Below are 19,629 nucleotides of genomic sequence, written 5' to 3' on the forward strand. Positions count from 1 at the left end.
TCCAGCCAGCAGGTGGAACCAGCTGCTCTGGTATTACTGAGCACACATAAATATAACAGAACTCATTATAGTTGCTTTCTCCCCCATTTCTTCTCAAGCCTCTGTATTTTTAAACTCAGATCGATCAGCTAAAAACAACTTTTAAAAGAGGAATTTGAACTTCTATCAGCTCAGAGAACTGCTTCCCTTGAATTGCATGGAACTCTGGATTTCTGAATTGTGTGCATACTACCCTTTATGTACTTATTTGAGTAAGGTTACATTAAATTCCTTCCTGAAGACAAATAGCACTCTGAATTACATGCAGTCTTTCTTACAACAAATAGGAACTTGCTCCTCAAGATATACAGCCATGTATGTGATCTAGCTACAATGCCAAGTTACATTATGCAGGAGCTCTACAGATAGCTCTTAAATCCAATTGTCTGACTAAAGAAACAGAAGAACTTGGGCTGTCCATTGATACTCATTAGGCTCACTGCACAGGCCAACTGTGTTCTCTCAGATAACACTTACCTGAGGATAAAAATGAAGGTTGGCAAATATCTATATATTACAGTGTTCTATACTCCTTGGCTGAACATGTAATTAATAGTTATTAATATACCACTTTACTTATTTTGCACTGAAGATCAAATAAGGTTTTAACCAGGCTGACCTGCTACTTATTCTACACTCTGGGATTCTTGGACCAAGCTGCACAGTATGGGAAGTGAGGGGAAAAAAGTATTTGATCCCCTGCTGATTTTGTAGGTTTGTCCGCTGCAAAGAAATGATTAGTCTATAATTTTAATGGTAGGTTTATTTTAACTGTGAGAGACAGAATAACAACACAAAATTTCAAAAAAAAAAACGCATTTCAAAAAAGTTATAAATTGATTTAAATTTTAATGAATGAAATAAATGACACCTTCACAAAACATGACTTGGTACTTGGTGGCAAAACCCTTGTTGGCAATCACAGAGGACAGACGTTTCTTGTAGTTGGCCACCAGGTTTGCACACATCTCAGGAGGGATCTTGTCCCACTCCTCTTTGCAGATCTTCTCCAAGTCATTAAGGTTTTGAGGCTGATGTTTGACAGTTCAAACCTTCAGCTTCCTGCACAGATTTTCTATGGGATTAAGGTCTAGAGACTGGCTAGGCCAGGACCTTAATGTGCTTCTTCTTCTGCCACTCCTTTGTTTCCTTGGCTGTGTGTTGTGGGTCATTGTCACACTGGAATACCCATCCATGACCCATTTTCAATACCTTGGCTGAGAGGAGGTTCTCAAGATATGATGGAACATAGCCCCTTCCATCGTTCCTTTGATGCGGTGTCCTGTCCCCTTAGCAGAAAAACACCCCCAAAACATAATGTCTCCACCTCCATGTTTGATGGTGGGCATGGTGTTCTTGGGGTCATAGGCAACATTCCTCCTCCTCCAAACATGGGAAGTTGAGCTGATGCCAAAGAGCTCAATTTTGGTCTCAACTGACCACAACATTTCCCCCCGGTTCTCTGAATCATTCAGATGTTCATTGGCAAACTTCAGATAGGCCTGTACAAGTGCTTTCTTGAGCAGGGGCACCTTGCGGGCACTGCAGGATTTCAGTCCTTTACCGTGTAGTGTGTTATCAATTGTTTTCTTGGTGACTCTGGTCCCAGCTGCCTTGAGATCATTGACAAGATCTTCCCGTGTAGTCCTCGGCTGATTCCTCACCATTCTCATGATCACGGAACCTCCATGAGATGAGATCTTCCATGGAGCCCTAGACCAAGGGAGATAAAGAGTTATTTTGTGTTTCTTCCATTTGCAAATAATCACACCAACTGTTGTCACTTTCTTATCAAGCTGCTTGGTGATAGTCTTGTAGCCCATTCCAGCCTTGTGTAGGTCTACAATCTTGTCCCCGACATCCTTGGACAGCTCTTTTGTCTTGGCCAAGGTAGAGAGTTTGGAATCTGATTGATTGCTTCTGTGGACAAGTGTTTTTTATACAGGTAAACAAGCTGAGATTAGGAGCACTTGTTACCTATATAAAAGCCACCTGGGAGCCAGAAATCTTGCTGATTGATAGGGGATCAAATACTTATTTCACTCATTAAAACACAAATCAATTTATAATATGCTTTTCTGGATTTTTTGGTTGTTATTCTGTCTCTCACAGTTAAAATACATCTACCATTACAATTACAGACTGGTCATTTCTTTGTCAGTGGGCAAACATACAAACTCAGCAGGGGATCAAATACTTTTTCCCTCATTATAGTAACACCAATTTAATACTGGTGTTCCCCAGAAGTAGGAACATGGCATAAGTAGGTAATAAACACAACTTGTTACAAAGAAAATTATTTTTAATTTTTAAGGATATGAGAGAAATGGCTAGCCTGCATCTGACCACAAAGGTGGGGAAAACATTTTTTTCTACTTTAGCACTATCCTCCTATTGCAAATTAGCATACTGTACAAAACCATCAAGATCCATCTGGCCTCTAAATGTTAAAATTCTGAAATATTAAACAAGGTTTATCCTCATTGAGTTCTCTTTGGCTGAAATACTTGGTTGTCGTGGTCCCATTGGAGCCCAGTTCGGAGAATTTGGAACTGGGACTGTCTGACCGGAACGGCACATCTCCCTTGGAATGTTTGGAGATGCCAGGAGCTGAGGATGCTGTCCCAAGCTCCCCAGACATTGGGGAAGGTGGTCAACTAGACGGAGCACTGCCTGCCTTCACAGCAGTGGCCCCCAACCTTTTTCGAACAAGGGACCGGTTTCACGATTATTTATTCTTCCACGGACCGGTACCTGAGTAACGTGAGACTGCACCACCATCGGGACGGCTCTTCGTTCGAAGCCACCACCCCCTTCAATGAAACTAAGGCGCGAGCACCCAAACGCCGCTTTCCCACTGAAAAACTGGAAGCACTTTCCAACCAAAAACCCGGAAGCAACCGAAAACCCGGAAGCACTGTCGAAACAAGGTGGCGGCGCCCAAGCTTTGCGGCCCGGTAAAAAATGATCCACGGACCGGTACCGGTCCGGGGACCGGTGGTTGGGGACCCCTGCTTCACAGACACAGGGGAAGGATCAGGCTGACAGGCAGTGGTGCTGATAAGCAGATGTCTCTGGTGAGGAATCCTCCACTGGATCCAAGGACACAGAGCGTGGAGTGTAGGCAAGTTCAGAGAAGGGCTGTAAGGTTACTTGGGAGAAGAATGCCCATCTCTCCTCACAAAGAGTACCTGGAGTAAAGGAACTTAAGGAGAAGCCATGGTGAATTAGTCCTTGCCAAGAAAAATTGCTTGTTTTGGATTACACTCCCCCAGCTTTGACTCATGCCTTGGTTCGAGGGCTGCTTCTCACTTGCTTCAAGGACTGCTTTTTCTCTTTGCTTCGAGGACTGCTGTTTGTATTACCCTAGTCCTGTGGACTTCGAGAACTATTTTCTACACGAAGATGGCAACCAAGGCCGATGCAAAGTCACGCCGCTGGAACCCGAAGGAGAGAAAAGTACCAGTAATTAAATTCAGAGACAGGAGTAGAAGTAACAAAAGTAACAAAAATACATAGATTAGGTCCTAGGGATCTACAAAGCAGCAGCGTAAAGATTCGGACAAAGGCAGCCAGCCGATCCGGAGTGAGGGGCTCCTGCCAGGGTCCAGGAATCCCATCTTGAGCAGCTTCCCTTTGTTGGGTAAGGCGAACGAGTGATCCGCTAGGATCTAGTCAAAAAATCACAAATTTTTCAGCTTCCTGGAGAGGAAAAAGCTGCCTAGTGAAAAGAAGCTACCTGGTTTAAAGAATCTGCCTGGTCTGGGAGAAAGAAGCCAAGGAGTTGTAGGTTTGCGGCAACTGCCAGCAAGGACTGCAATCTTAGAAGCGACTAGTAACCAACAATACTAGACTTAACAACTGCCTCGATCTCATCTTCTGCAATAGTTTGAATTCAATTTACGGAATACAAATTAAAGAACCCTTTTCCAACAGTGACCACAGTATGATTGACTTTTGTCTAAAAATATGTCCACACAAAAATCAACACAACGATGTGATCCCCAATTATAACTTCAAAAAAGGCAACTATGATCTTATAGACAACGATCTCTCATCCCTTGATTGGCAATTTCTATTCACTGGATGCAATACTGTTGAAGACCATTACAACATATTTTTACTTGAAGTCAACAGAGTCATCAAACTATATGTACTAATAACAACTCCCAAAACAAAACAAAAAACAGATTACCCATAACAATAAGGAAGCTTCAATCCAAAAAGAGATCACTTTGGCGGAAAAACAAATCTGGCCACGTTGCCAAGTTCAAAAGCCGATACAAAAATTTATGCCACCAGATAAAGACTGAATGCAACAATTATCACATTAAAGAAGAGGAAAACCTTCTACACACCAATTCCACCCGTGCTTTCTACAATTTTGTAAACAAACTAAAAGACTCAAGGTCCATCCAACCCCTGAAAGGACCTAATGGTAAAGACTGCAACGATGACATCATTAAAGCCAACCTCTTTAACACATTCTTTGGCTCAGTATTTGTAAACAGCAATGGATCATGCCCAGTATTTCCTAGTCGAACCACAGACAACTACAATGATCTAATACATATCGATTTTACAGAAGACAATGTTGAAAAAGCACTACGCAATCTAAAACCATCTCTATCTATTGGACCGGACGGAATATGTGCCTACTTCTTAAAACAGCTATTCACTGCCATAGCCGAACCTCTAAACATAATCTTTGAAAAATCTTTCAGGACCAGCTCCTTGCCAAAACTATGGTCACAAGCCACGGTCATTCCCATCTTCAAAAAGGGAGACCCCAGCCTAGTTGAAAATTACAGACCAATCTCCTTATGTTGCATCACCTGTAAAGTCATGGAATCAATTATTAACCAATCCATTATCCTCCACTTAGAGACAAACAACCTACTCTCTAATAAACAATTTGGTTTCAGAAAAAAACTATCCTCTAATCTGCAACTCTTATACTGCACAAACATATGGACTACACAACTCGATCAGGGCTAAGCAATAGTCATAGACTTCTGAAAAGCCTTTGATTCAGTGGTACACGACAAACTACTCCTAAAACTAAAATCTTATGGTATCTCTGGACACCTGCATTACTGGATAGAAGCATTCCTGTCAAACAGACAACAAATGGTCAAAATTGGGAGTGTCCTATCAAATTCTGTACCTGTCAACGGTGATGTCCCCCCTAGGACCACCTCTCTTCAAACTCTACATAAATGAGCTCTGTGATCATATCAAGAGAAACTGCGTTCTCTTCACTGACGATGTAAAGCTATTCAACACCACAGACAATACTGCTACCCTTCAAAAAGACCTTGACTATGTATCAGAATGGTCAAACAAATGGCAACTTCAAATCTCAACAAATAAATGCTCTGTCCTACCTATTGGCAAAAATAAACAAAACCAGAAAATAAAATACAATAATATACTAATAAAATAGTCAAGACCTTGTTGATGATCCAAACTCTGTCAAGGATCTTGGAGTACTCATCTCTAATGATCTAAGTCAGTGGTTCCCAAAGGGGGTGGTGGGATGCCTTAGGAGGGCGCTGAGAGGCAAGGAGGATGGCAGGGGGGCGCTGGAGGTGAGCGGCAGGACACAATTCAGGGATGAGAAAAAATCCCGCCGCCACTGCATTCGAGGCAAAGCCCCGCAGAATCATCCTATTGACTTGCACGCTCTGGTGCAAGGAGCTCTGCCCCAAACGCAGCGTTGGGAAAGGAGAGCAAAACCAGAGTGGCTTTGCTCTCCTTTTCAAACATCCCGCCGCCGCTGTGTTTGGGGAGGCGGGGCGTTGCCCCGAACGCAGCATTGGGAAAGGAGAGCAAAGCCAGAGTGGAGAGCAAAGCCAGAACATCCTGCTGCCATGGCGTTCCACCCCATTGAGCCCCTTGCACCGGAGGCACCTGCCCAAGCAAGTCCGAACGGAGTTGTGCATGAAGTCAATGGGGTGAGCCTGAGAGAGGGAAAGAGAGAGGAAAGAGAGAGAGAGAGAAAGAGAGAAGGAAGAAGAGAAAGAGAAAAGGGAAAGAAAGAAAAAGGAACAAAGAAGGAGGGAGGGAGGGAGAAGAACAATGAGATATCTATTCTAGTCCAATCACCTGCTCCAGCAGGGTTAGAAGGGAGTGTGTGTGTGTTCTCCTTGTAATTTACCAATACATTTTGGTTTTGCCTTCTTCAGAATTGGCACATTGGGGAAAAGTAATTTTTTAGGGTGGAGATCTGGTCTAATGGATCCTGTTTAAAGCCTCAACAAAATGTGAGAGCTTCCTGATAGTCTTGGCCATGTTTCGTCCACAAAACCTTTAATTAATAGAAGCCAATGTGCTGGCAAATATGCTGGCAAAGATGTTTCAATGTGGAAAAGGGCCTACCAGGCCTCATTTCAATCTGGTACATCATCCTCTCTCTCTCTCTCTCTCTCTCTCCCCCTCCCTCCTCCATCCCTCCATGCCCCCCCTTTCTTTGTCCCTTTTTCTTTCTTTTCCTTTTCTCTTTCTTTTCTTTCTTCTCTTTCTCTCTTTTCTCTTTCTCTCTTTCCCTCTCCCAGGCTCACCCCATTGATTTGGTGCACCGCTCCACTCGGACTTGCTTGGGCAGGTCCCTCCAGTGCAGCGGGCTCAATGGGGTGGACATGCTGGGCCGGCACCTAGAATGCAGCAGTGCCGGCACGTTTGAAAAGTAGAGCAAAGCCAGAGGTCGGTAATTTTTGCTGCAAAGAATCACAAAACTTCTGGGTTGTGCACAAGAAGGGACACACATGTCAATGCAATTCAGCAACATAAAATAAATAAATACAAATAAAACAAATCAACAAGAATCGCAAAGCATCTCTGATTAGATTTTATTCACTACTAGAATCTAATCAGAGATGCTTTGCCGATTCTAGTCCAATGACTTGCTCCAGCAGGGTTGGAAGGGAGTATGTGTATATGTGTGTGCATGGCTGTCAAAACTCCAAAAACAGGTCAAATAGTTCTGGGGAGGCCAGTCATAAATTAGAACACTTGCTAAGCAATCGGCCATTAAGTGAGGACCACTTGTACTTGGTTTGCCAGTCACCAAACCACGCTCACCCAGTCACGTGACCAGCAAGCCACGCCACATGACTAGCAAGCCACGCCCACCCAGTCATGTGACCAACAAGCCGCACACACCCAATCACGTTACCAGCAAACCACACCCTCAAATTAGGCCACGCCCACAGAAATTTGAATCCAGCCCAAGTGGGGGGCATTGAGGATGAGTTTGTAGCTCCAAGAGGCGGTGGACTGAAAAAGTTTGGGAACCACTGGACTATACAACTTTAGCTTAGCTCTTTGAAATAAAATTATATTTTTATTCTAGAACATATTTCCATATATAATAATCTATTCTCCATATAATCTTGTGTCAATTTAATATTCAACATTTTATTGTTGCTCATTTTTACAGCTTTTGCCACTGATTTTCTGAAGCATATTATTTGAATGACTATCAAAGTGACTTATAGAAAGTACCTTCCTAGGAATAATTTTCATAAATACATCTTTAAGAAAATGTTATTATTTAACACAAGGGTTAAAACAGCTAATCTTGACTTTTCAACTCTAGAGAGAGAAATGACTTTGGATCAACTTATCAAGATTCAAGTCAATACTACTAAATAAAAGAGGGGCCTCCATGTTTACTTTCCAAGAAACAAGATTATGGCAAGCTGTGGGGATTTGCTTTGCAGCCCATTAACCTACATATCTTTAAAATTAATTACAAGAATTTAGAGCATTTTAACTGAGTACTTAAAAACTAGAAGCTGGTAGCATACAGAGCTTATCAGGTGCCACAGAGAGTGTCCACTATTATGTTTAGATTAGGTTACATACATTTATAATTCTCCATTGACCTCTAGTAATATTTACCTCCTGCTTCAGTATTCTAATTTCTAAAGGAGTGCAATTTACATTGGGTTTCTTCACCTATATTGTTATGATTCAGTAAAGTAACAAAAAAAAAACCACAATACAACATTAAACAAAATGAAACAACCAAAAACATTAAAACAAAAAAATCAACACTGATATTTGATTATAAAGATATGCAAAACAGGACATATAAAACCAATAAAAGAATCTCTATACTTATTAGCGTATGGGTAACTTATTAGTTAAAATGAGTAACAAAAATATTTCATTTGCACACACGGTAGTAGTTAATGACTGGGGAAAAGTGTATTTCATTATTTTTGGCACCACTCAGTGCATTTGTATTTAGTTTTCCATACAAAGTCATTACATAAATATACATACATACATACATACATACATACATATATACATACATAGTCAGTTTACTTTGTGCAGGAACAATTGAAGAAGTGTCCAAACTTTACAACCATATAATTTTTGTACATTAAATATTTCTTGAAATACTGACAATAAGAATAATCAATGAGACAATTTTCCAATATTTTAGACTAGCCTTCAAAAAACTTCCAGGAATGAAACCATCAGTTTCTCTACAACTATAACAAAGATGAACCATTTGTAAAATATAATGTTGACAAACAAGCATGTTTTATTTGTCTAACTGGACTGACAGTATGTAAGGTCATAAGTAATCCCAACTGCCCTGCCACTGGATGTATAAAGACTGATGTTGAAAATATATTTTGAAAGCATCAAAGAATCATGTACAAGAGCCCACTTTCCTTAACAAGATGATAAAGAATAGTATAAAAATGGGGAAAATTAAAACAAAAAGGGGAGGAAACAATCTAAGGATTAGTTTTCAGACTAGGTTTTAAAAGTTTAACTGGTCTCACACAAGAAATTCTGAGTCAGAATATCTTGGAGAATAGAAGAAATGGCATTGGTCAGAGACTTGGGAATTCCATGGAGATCAAGTGCAAATTCAAATAACAGGCATTAATTAGCTCAGGGATGTTAAACTCAAAACCCGCAGGCCGGATCCAGTCCGTGGGGTGCTTAGATCTGGCCTGTGGGACTGCCCTAGAAACAGCGAAGGACCGGCCCGTGGTGCCTCTGCCAACGAAAATGGAGCCCGCGATCCTCCCAGGCTCCATTTTTGTTGGCAAAGGGTTGCAGGAGGCTGTCGCAGCTGAAAACAGAGCTCGCAAGGGTTATATATCTGACCCTAACCCTCGCAGACAGCTGAAAACGGAGCTAGGGAGCTGGCAGAGTGTTTGGGCCATCATAAGCATCCCCGACACAAGTAACATTGAGCTGGCCACATCCACCCTGGCCACGCCCACCCCACCCCCAAGGTCAAACATAACCCTGATGCGGCTCTCAATGAAATTGAGTTTGACACCCCTGCGTTAGCTGTTTAATACATCAAACTGTAAAAATTGGTCTGATATGTGTTAGTAGTGAATCTGTAGTTCAGTTGTAGAATGAGGTTGGAGATTAGTTCTCCAAGCTTGTAGGTTAGTTTCTTTTCTTCAGCAGAATTTAGGGTTCTTCTGCTTAAAAGGGCTTTGTGTGGTCTTTAGGTCTTGTGATGGTGAGGGTGCATCAGTTGAGGGTCTAATGTTACCCAGCCTGGTAGCCAAACATTCAGAAACCAACCCACAAGCTCGAAGAATGAACCTCTACCCTTGTAATCTGGTATTACAAGGGGCAATATAAGATTTATTTTTATTATTATCTGAAATATCTGTTGATATTCTATAAATTTTATTTGGAAAAAATAAGATATGAAAAAAGATATGAAATAAAATATGAAAAAAACAGCAATAGTTTGGGCAACTTCATAACAGTAACAGAGGCTACATATCCAAGCATTTGTTAAACTGATGAAAATATAATTGTCACAGAATGTGCTTAAAGATGGAAATACAATTTCTAAGAATTACATAAATTTTTTTCAGCATTTCACCAAGAAAAAATACAAATAATTTCTCCACAGACTTTCATTTGAGAAGATAACTTTCCTCTGTACTCCAGAGCTTCCAGTCTTAATACTAGGGATTAAAATTATTTATCTTTTTATATCTATAATTCATTGCTTTTAAATGTTAGTTCCATAGATAAATCCCTGCTCTTAGCAGTTTAACTATTAAACTGTGGATTGGATATGGCCATTCTTGGCACCTTAAAATTGTCCAAGATCAGAGGTCAAATTTTGAGAGAATCAATACAATTATAGCAGTATTTAGAAAATCCCCTATAGGTAATTATTAGGTGATCAAGCCTAATGCTTTACTGATCACTTGATGTGTAATTTCTAAAATAACACTGTGTTCTTTGTCGGAACACGAATGAATAATTTCATGCTTTTATTAAGAAGACATACCTATGTCTACTTACTATAAAGGTTTTTTAAAATAGTGATGTGATTAATAATGATAAAACAAGCGTATATCTGGGTTTTTGGCATATTAAATGCTAATCTAACATTAAAAATGATTTCATATATGCAACATGAAATTCTCTTAAAAGCCCATCAACTTGCAGGGATTTGCTTCATTTGAGGATCAATAATTTAGGACCTTAATGTGGGGAATCAAGTAACTTATTTTACTTATTTAGTAATTTTCTAAAGCCTCCCACTCATCAAGCAACTCTGAGCATCTTATGGGGTTAGAAACAATAAACAATAAGAACCAAAGAATACATTAAAAGGTAATCATGCTGGAGGGAATTCAGGTGAAGAAATTCAAGAATTCTTGTTTTATTATTGTATTAACATTATCACAATTGTAAGGCTTAACTAAACCAGAAAACAATCTACTGATTTTCAGTTGATTGTGTACAATGTGATCGAGATTTAATTTTATAAAAAAATTAATAAAATTATCACATACACGTATATATACAATGTGTGCATTACTTTTCCATCTACTGTAGAAGTATCTGTATGTGTAAAACGTCTAGATGGAAAAGTAATAGAAACATTATCTCTAACTTATCAAGAATTTTCAGTAAAGAAAAAATAGAAATTTTATGTTCAGGTTCATGTCCTTCCAAATATATTAAAAGTCAACTTTTAATAACTTTTAGTGAATATCAACATTGCCATTTCATACTGAATTTTTGTTTCCCTCTGAGGCCAAAACCCAGGGAGCATGTCTGTGGTTGTCATTCATTTCACTTACAGAATGGTCAATTAGGAGCACAGAAAAGGAGTGAAATTGAGTTCTTGTTAATCTACTTTGTGATGAATGAGGACATACCTACTTACAGCGAATCCATTACAACAGTCCTTGAGTTATAATCATAATGGAGCTTGCTCATGGTTATCCTTTGTAATGGCTGATTTCATGATGTTTTTGCAGCTATTGTAAATGCATAAACCACAGTCATCAAACAAATGCCACAGTTGCTAAGCAGAACTATTGTTTACTATGCTGTAAATAACCATAAATGTAACTGAGTTTCTGAGCACCTAAATATGATCTTGTGAACGTGAAGGCTCAACCTTCAGAACTTCAAATCTTGAAAAACTTCCGGTTTGCCAGGCTTCGGCGGCAGCAGGGATTCGCGATCCCGCGCGATCCCTGTTGCGCTAGCCGTCTTGGTGCCTCCGATCCTGACGGGTCTGGAGGATAAGGCTGTCCCGTAGAGGCAGCCGAAGATAAGGAGGATCCGGAGAGGGGTTTGGGGGCACGACCCCCTCCCCACCCGGCATAACCTTCTTTTCTCAAGGCGGTGGAGCGGCGGTCAGCAATGGCCGCCACAAAGAAGCCGGCAGCTGGATAAGATTGTGCTGGAGGAAGAAGGAGAAAGAAGAAACAGGAGAAGTGAAAGTGCTGGCTGAGCCGGGAAAATAACAACTTTTAAATGCCCTGGAAATTGAACTGCTTGAATTGTCTGAAAGATACATTGTATCCCTAAGATTGGAAAGCAGCGGAGAAAGCTGTCAAGGGAAAGTTTTTTTTTTCTTCACTCTCCCACCCCATATAAAGCCAAGGGATAAAGGATTCCTGGACATTGAATTTATCAACTTAGGAAATCGGAAAACCTGTATTGGAGGTATGGATTTCTGAACATCTAAAGGAAAATTGTTGTTGTAAGTGGGAAGGGAGAAGAAAAAAATTGGAGCAGAATTTGAAAAAGGAGGAGACTGCCTAGAACTTTAAAGAAAGATATATCTTAATTGGAACTCTTTGATTAAACAGTAACTCCAGAAAGAGAAATAGAAGAAAGAAAGAAAAGTATTAAAAGAAATAGTTTATTTGGATTATTTGGTGACTTTGGAACTTTTTGGAATTATTCTTGATTAAAAATACTTGGGTGGTTGTTTTGGAAAAAGTTTTTCTCTTCATGATGGCATTGCTTGTGGATGAACTAAAATTGAATATCAAAAATATAAAAAAGAAGAACAAGACGGAAAAGATACTTTGGGCACTCTTTTTCAATTTCTAGAAATGGCGGTATGCACTTATGAAAAATTGACTATTCAGCAGGACGACTGGGACAAAGAAGAAGAAGCCATCTTTGATGAACAATGGGTTCTTTTTGGGGAGGAGGAGAAAGAGGAAAAGAAAAAGGGGATTTTAAGGTTTGAAAAAACAACCAAAAAGAGAAAAATGAGATGAAAGGTGGATACAAGGTTAGAAACAACAGAAAGGGGGTAAGCAGAAGAAGAAAAGGGAGGAGGAGAGACAAAGGGGTAAAAAGGGCAAGGAGAAGAATAAGCAAGAGAGAAAGGAGGGTTGAGAAGCCTTAATGGTGGGAAGCAAGATTTAAAGAAACAAAACTTATTTAGAAACAATGGGTAAATTTAATTGAAAAAGGGATTCTGGAAGGTACATAAGATTGTGTTTTCATGTGTATTTAGAGTAAAATGATTAAGATATAAATGAGTATTAATATATATGATTAGCTTTTTAATGGTATTGATAGTGGTTTTATATGCTTTTATTTTGTTATTGTTGTGTTTTTGTTTTTCTCATAAAATTTATTGTGTAATTTTAGAATGTACTAAACAGAATCCCAATATAAATTAAGTTTTATATTAAGTATTATTAAGTTAGGGGAAAGAGTTAAAGGCATCACTCCAATCAGTGTACAGGAGAAGTATATTTAAAGAGAAAAGGTGAATGGATAGCTGGAAATAGAACAGACAAAGAATGATAAGTATTATGAATTGAATTGAGATAAGATAAATAAAATAAAACTAAGAAAGATAAAAGAGGGAAGAAGCTATATAGAAAATTGAAAATGGTAATAAGATATAGAATGATATAAAGTAAATATGATTTTTTAATTTGTGTCTGTGCGAAGAGTTTTAACCCGGGAACAAGCAGCTTTCAGAAAAGATGTTTTATGTTTTTTATGTTTTATGTTTTGTATGTTTGTGTATTGTTTTGAAAGGCAATAAAATTTTAATTAGTAAGAAATATAATTTGGATAATAGAATGAAAAGAAGAAGTTGGGATAAGATACGAAGTTGAACAGATAACGTAAATATATATATTATAATTTGGAACTATTTTGTATGTTCTATTGGTTTTTTTTTTTTTAGAAAAGATCTTTTATGTTATTATGCCTTGATTGTTTGTGTATTGTTTTGTAAAACTAATAAAATTTGTCTTTAAAAAAAAAAAAGAACTTCAAATCTCAGCCGCAAGTCTCCTTTTTCAAGTAGGTTGTAATTTTGATTGGTCATAAGTTGAGAACTACTGTATTAACCATATACATGTATTTGCCATGCTTGTGTACTAGGGGAAAATGCTGGAATTTTGATTCATTAGGTTTACTGAAAGAATAAATGTATATCTCTGGATTATTTTCACAGTACTAAATATTCTAAGCATAGTTCTAACCAAAATACTAATGAACATGAGCTTATATTTTTCCAGTACTTACAAAAATGCAGGCTAATAATAAGAAACAGGTTCCAGAGAAAAAGTGTAGGAACTGTTTATATTAAAAAAAGACCTTGGCAAAAATCAGCTTGATTATTGAAGTGATTGTGGTGGGGAACCAAGGTTAAATGGTTAGGCGGGCAATGATTTGCTCATTTTTCATTTAAAAAATCTTGGGGTTTCAGCATCAACCCTTTTTAATGAAGATCTTGAGGCAACATTGGGAAAATGATACATTTTGATTCTGTCATCTGTCCATCTTCAAACACAATAAACTTAGAAGGAAAAAGTATTGCTGAATCAAATTGGTTTTGAAGCCATTACTCATTTGTTTCCTTCATACAGTATATTGATGTTACATCAAAAGTGATCTATGAAGATCACTGAATTTGATATTTGATATTTGAACTATCTGAACATTTGAATATTTAATATGTACATAATGATCACAAGAGGTACAGCGTTTTGGCTGCACTGTTTGTATTTTTCTCTTCTGCCCACCATCACAAACACCTCCCAAGGATAGATAACAGCTACTGTCCCTGATTAAATGGATTCTGGTTCACAAAGCTTAGGCTGTAACAAACAAGTTCAGTTTATAACTGAACTGGCAGAATTGTGCAAGCCAACAGTAAGAAAACAGTAAGAATAATCAAACCATTTTTGCCTTGTTCTAAGGCAAGGCCCACATAAATTACTCTGAAAGCTGTAGCTCAGGTTTTGTGTGGGTCGAAATGGACGAAGTATTTTTCCTTACTGGGCAAGAGATCAAACATCAGAGACTGTCCTGATCGGAGGAAGGAATAGTTCCTCCCAGCGTCCTCCCTCTTTCTTCCCTCCTCTGGAGATATCTTCCAACGAAATCTCAGGTTGAAAACTCTCGGTGGCTCGGTCCCTTTTAATGCTGAATCGCCCACCTGCCTATCGCTGGTTGATGCAAAGCAGATGCCCAGGAAAGTAACGCGCGTTTGGACGGGAGTGCTAGAGAGCAGCACAGGGGCTCTTCTTCTCCCCCCGGACTCACTTGTCGTTCTGCGCACCTCACCTCCAGCGAAGGGAATCCGCGCCCATTCGGTCGTATTTCCCAACCCTCCCACCGCCAGGGCCCAATCGCGAGGCCCCCGACTCGGTCCTCCAGAGAGAGCAGCCGCGCTACGTCTTTTCCCTTCGGTTCCCCGGCGTGGCTAAACAGCTCCAAGAGCAGTGGGTCCCGGGCGGCGAGGAAACCCTCCAGCTCAGGGGTCTCCAATCGTGGCAACTTTAAGGCTTGTGGACTGGCTGAGGAACTCTGGGAGTTGTAGTCCACAAGCCTTAAAGTTGCCAAGGTTGGAGACCCCTGCTCCAGCTAGCTCTTGCTCCTCGGCTCCGCCCTGCCGCAACAGGCCCAGAGGAGGGACAAAAGAAGCCCTCCCCCCATGTTTACTCCCTTGCTTCCTTTCAGCAGAGGCAATCCGAGGAGCTGCGGGCTTCTTCAGTCTCCTGCCTGGCTCTCAAGTCCCAGGGAAAGTCATAGAATCATAGGGCTGGAAGGGACCTTGGAGGTCTTCTAGTCCAACCCCCTGCCAAGGCAGGAGATTTGTTGCATCCCGGACAAATGGCTGTCCAATCTTTCCTGGAAGACTTCGATGGTACTAGCCGGCCTATGGCTCCTTAGCTTTTTTTGAAGCCTGTTTCAGCTGCAGCAGTGGCCGGACACGCCGAGGGCCTCTGGGTTGGGTTGCAACTGAAAAAAGGGCGCGCTCTGCTCCTTCTTTTCCCGGTTCTTTTCTCCCCACAACCTGCCTGCCGCTCTGAGTTTTGAGCGCTCAGATTAACTCCTGTCAATTCAAATCCTGGCAACGTACGTTTGGTTTCTTTTACTTGAATATAGACTTTTATCTCTTTATTAAAATTACTTTTAAAAAGCACTATTTTTACATAATTTTCGTAAAGGAAAATGCTCCTGCGAACCCGAGGGAAACTTACCGAGCTGGGTTTAGTAGAGAGACTGAGGATTCCTTCATTAAATGAAGTCCATCTCCTACATTTCCTGTGCCCTCTCTTCTGCCAAATAAAATGCCATATCAAACACATCTGTGTAAAACCAATTTAATGTACATTCTTTTTTAAATCCTTACATATTAAGCACATAGAATGCCAACTTAGAAACAGCCCAGTTTCCCAGGTAACAAAGCTGAGTCTTGCATCTTTTACTAGTTCACAAGAAAAATGGGGACTTTGGAGAAGATATGGATAGAGTTGGAAGGGACCTTGTAGGTCATCTAGTCCAACCCCTCACAAAAAATCAGGAGAGAAATAAGCAGACTGATCAGCTAGCTTTCATTATGAATTCCACTATCGAAGGTAGCAATTTTAAATGTCTTTATGGAGAGAGGGAGCTCCACTGAACTCAAAAGCTTCCCAAACTTTTTCCTTTATTGCCCAAAAGCGCTTATCAAAAAGGCTTATCACACATTGAGGGCCGGTTGTAAGACCCTCCCTTCAACACGCTAGTGCTGAATGATCATAAATCAAGGTCTACGTCATTTCAATAAATTAACACTGGTAATTTCATCCTTTTTCGTTTTAATAGGAAGATTTAGGGAGATTTTAAAATATTTTTAGTACATGTGGCAATCTTTAAGTCAATTTATCTGTTGTGAAAGGGTAGTGGTTGTTACTCAAAGAAAAAACTTATACATGATTTGGGATAATTTAACCAGGATGGGGATGCAGAGGATCACACAGGGTACCAAATAGCAGAACTGATCAACAATAGTTCCACTGCTGCTTTATACGACTCAAGAATGTGATGGCTAACCTTTTTGTCGTTGCGTGCCTAAAGTGCACATGTGCACCCATAATGCAATGTACGTGCCACATCCCCGCATGCTCCCCCCGCCCCCTGGGCATGCACACAGGATCCCCCGTGCTCCCCCTGCGCATGCGCACATATCTCCCACATGCATCCCACCCACCCCCATGCATGCGTGGCAAATACCCGAAAATCAGCTGGCTTGTGGAAGGTGCACACGCATGCACAGTAGAACTGAGCTGGGCCAACGGCTCACGTGCCAGCAGAGATGACGGCATGCCACTTCTGGCACGCGTGCCATAGGTTCACCACCACGGAGCCAGGTTGTGTAGCTTGTTGCCAAATGCCCAATGCCCAATATTAAAAAATATTCACATTAGAGAATAGGGGAGCCTTTTATCTGTTGTGTTGTCCTGTGTTTGAATGAAAAATAACTGGGCAAGATATTCAAAAGTATTTATATTGAATATATATTAGGAGCCTAACTGCAATATTTCAAAAAAAAAAAAATGTGGGGGGGGGGGCTTTGTTGTCTTAAAAGGATTGTATCCAACACGACTTGTAAACGTAGAAATTGTTCACCTGCAGATATTAAAACAAGCATCATGTTTTTGTTAAACGAGTCAAGTTTAAAAAAAGAAATATTCTGGCTACATTCTTCCTTTTTCTGTTACTGTAAATATTTTTTTAAAATCAATTTTAAAAGACTGAAGGAAGAAAATGTTTACCAGCTTGCAAGTCTACTCATCCTTACCTGGGAATCGGCTCGACTGAACTGACATGATGCTCTTAAGTCTTTCAGAAACAGAATATTTAATATACATTAAAATGCTCAATTAAATTGTGATCTGGGGATGCTATTGATAATTAAAGGCTGCTCATCAATTCTCACAAAAGTAACAATCTTAAGTGCGGTAGACTTGTTTCCAAGCAAAACTATAGGATTGACTACTAAATGTTTATTCACACTAGCACATTCAACAGTCAGGGAATTGCAGCTGTGAAAACTCACCAGAGACTCAAGGCCACAATGAATATACTTTCCAATGTGGTCAAGTCACACATTCAGTTGCCAGTTATTAATAATTTCATGCAGAAAAAAAAACCTGAGGCCCTATATCAGTGATGGCTAACCTTTTTGTTGCGTGCTGAAAGTGTGTGCGTACACACGCAAGAGCATGCACATGTGCCTGCACCCATAATGCAATGCATGTGTGACCTACCTGCATGCTCCCCCGCCCCCTGGGCATGTGTGCAGGACCCCCCATGCTCCTCCCATCCCCCTGCGCATACACATGCGTCTCCCGTACACACCCTGCCCCCCACACATGCGTGGCAGATACCCAAAAATCAGCTGGCTGTTGGGGAGGCGCGCGCACATGCACAATAGAACTGAGCTGGGGCAACGGCTCCTGTGCATGCAGAGATGACTGCGTGCCACTTCCGGCACGCATGCCATCGGTTTGCCCTACAGGAACAATGGTACTAAGTGTTCTGGTTACATTCTAGGGTCAGTCAACTTAAAAACAATTATTGGACATTTACAGGCATGCCATGGGGCCTTGTTTCTGTTAACATGTTTTTTCTTTCTGAAAACAAAATTTAACATCCTTTACTTTTAACAATTTAGAGAAATCAGACTGCAGCAAAAATATCAATACACTGTAAATTATTTAAAGTGTATTATTCTCATGTTATATATGGCCTCAGATCCAACTGTTGCTGATAATTTTGTATTTTTACCTTATTGAATGGCAAACACAATCAATGTATTAATTTTTTAAAAAACATTTCTTCACTTCTCCTAAATTCTGAAGCAGTGTGAGAAATGAGTCCACCAAAGCCAGGGTCAATGCAGCAGTAGCCATGAACAATACAAACTCTATTTTGTAAAAAAGAAAAAACATGGAATCTCAATATTGGGCACAGTTCTCTGAATGAGACCTGACCAGGGCCGAGTACTGAGGAACAATTACGGCTAGTGCCTTAAACTCTATATATCTGTTACTGCATGTGAAGATAGCATCAGCCTTTTTTCACAACTCAATCACACATCTGGCTCATGTTTAATTTATGGTCACCAAAAATTCCTTTTGTATGCTCTATTGCCCCCCCCTCCCCCCAGGTTTCCTCCGTCCTATATTTGGGCCTTACATTTTTCCTAACCTGCTGCATAATTTTGCAGTTCTGCTTATTAAATTCCATCCTGTTCATTTAGTTTGTGGTACAACATCTTGCTGAATTTTCTCTTTCATCTAAAATATTATGAACCTCACCCAGCTTTCTGCCACCTGCAAACTGAGTAAGTAGCCCATCGATTTCCTCATCAAAGTTATTCATCAAAATTTTGAACTGTGGAGGCGGCCTAGCACAGAGCCTATTGGCATCCTACTTAATACTTCCTTTAAGCTGAAGTGGAGCCCATAAGCACTCCTCAGTGCAGTCATTCAGCCAACTGAATCCATTTAACTATAGTATCATTATATTTACTTTGAAACAGATCAGAATATAAAATTAAATTTTTAAATGGGTCATAATTCAAATTATATTGAAAGAAAAAAAGTATTAGTGAGGTTGAATTATTCAACCTTTCTCCATGGTATATACATCTATTTTGGGATATTTGCAGACATACAACATGTGATCTCCTCCAACTTCCTAGCAATTATAGAAAATCTTTTCTTCAATGGAACAAAAGTTTTTTTTAAATTATTAAATTCCAATTATTTTTTTAAGTAATTCTTAGAACTTGAGATTTCATCCCACTTCTGATTTTCAAAACATAACCATAAAATTATACGTAAATTGAAGGGCTCTTAATTACATTCTTAATCACTTTGAACTTTTCTGTTTATGAATAACTGAATTATTTACCTATACTGTTGGGTCTTATATCACTTCCAACTCTCAAAAGGTTTATTTTTATTTAGCCCAGTAGTCATCCTCTGATCTAATATATATTGTGACAGATGTTGGAAT

General features: G+C 39.8%; 1 long non-coding RNA gene across 3 annotated transcripts in view; it reads right to left on the reverse strand.

The window, feature by feature from the left end:
- The window catches only part of LOC148132387 (uncharacterized), a 131,063-nt gene extending 115,973 nt beyond the window's left edge, over positions 1-15,090 (reverse strand). Inside the window, exons 1-3 of one of the 3 annotated variants that reach the window (XR_015747936.1) lie at positions 14,774-15,084; positions 11,220-11,321; positions 788-1,752 (exon numbers count right to left, since the gene is read on the reverse strand). This is a non-coding gene — a long non-coding RNA (uncharacterized LOC148132387). Of the gene's footprint in view, positions 1-787; positions 1,753-11,219; positions 11,322-14,773 lie in introns of those variants that run through there. The other 2 variants (XR_015747937.1, XR_015747938.1) reach the window with 2 other exon arrangements.
- Positions 15,091-19,629: the final 4,539 nt, after the last annotated feature.

The sequence above is a fragment of the Notechis scutatus genome, chromosome 2 (assembly GCF_049901735.1).
Source record: "Notechis scutatus isolate UNSWTSFEM ecotype Mainland chromosome 2, rNotScu1.2, whole genome shotgun sequence".
Lineage (NCBI taxonomy): Eukaryota > Metazoa > Chordata > Lepidosauria > Squamata > Elapidae > Notechis > Notechis scutatus.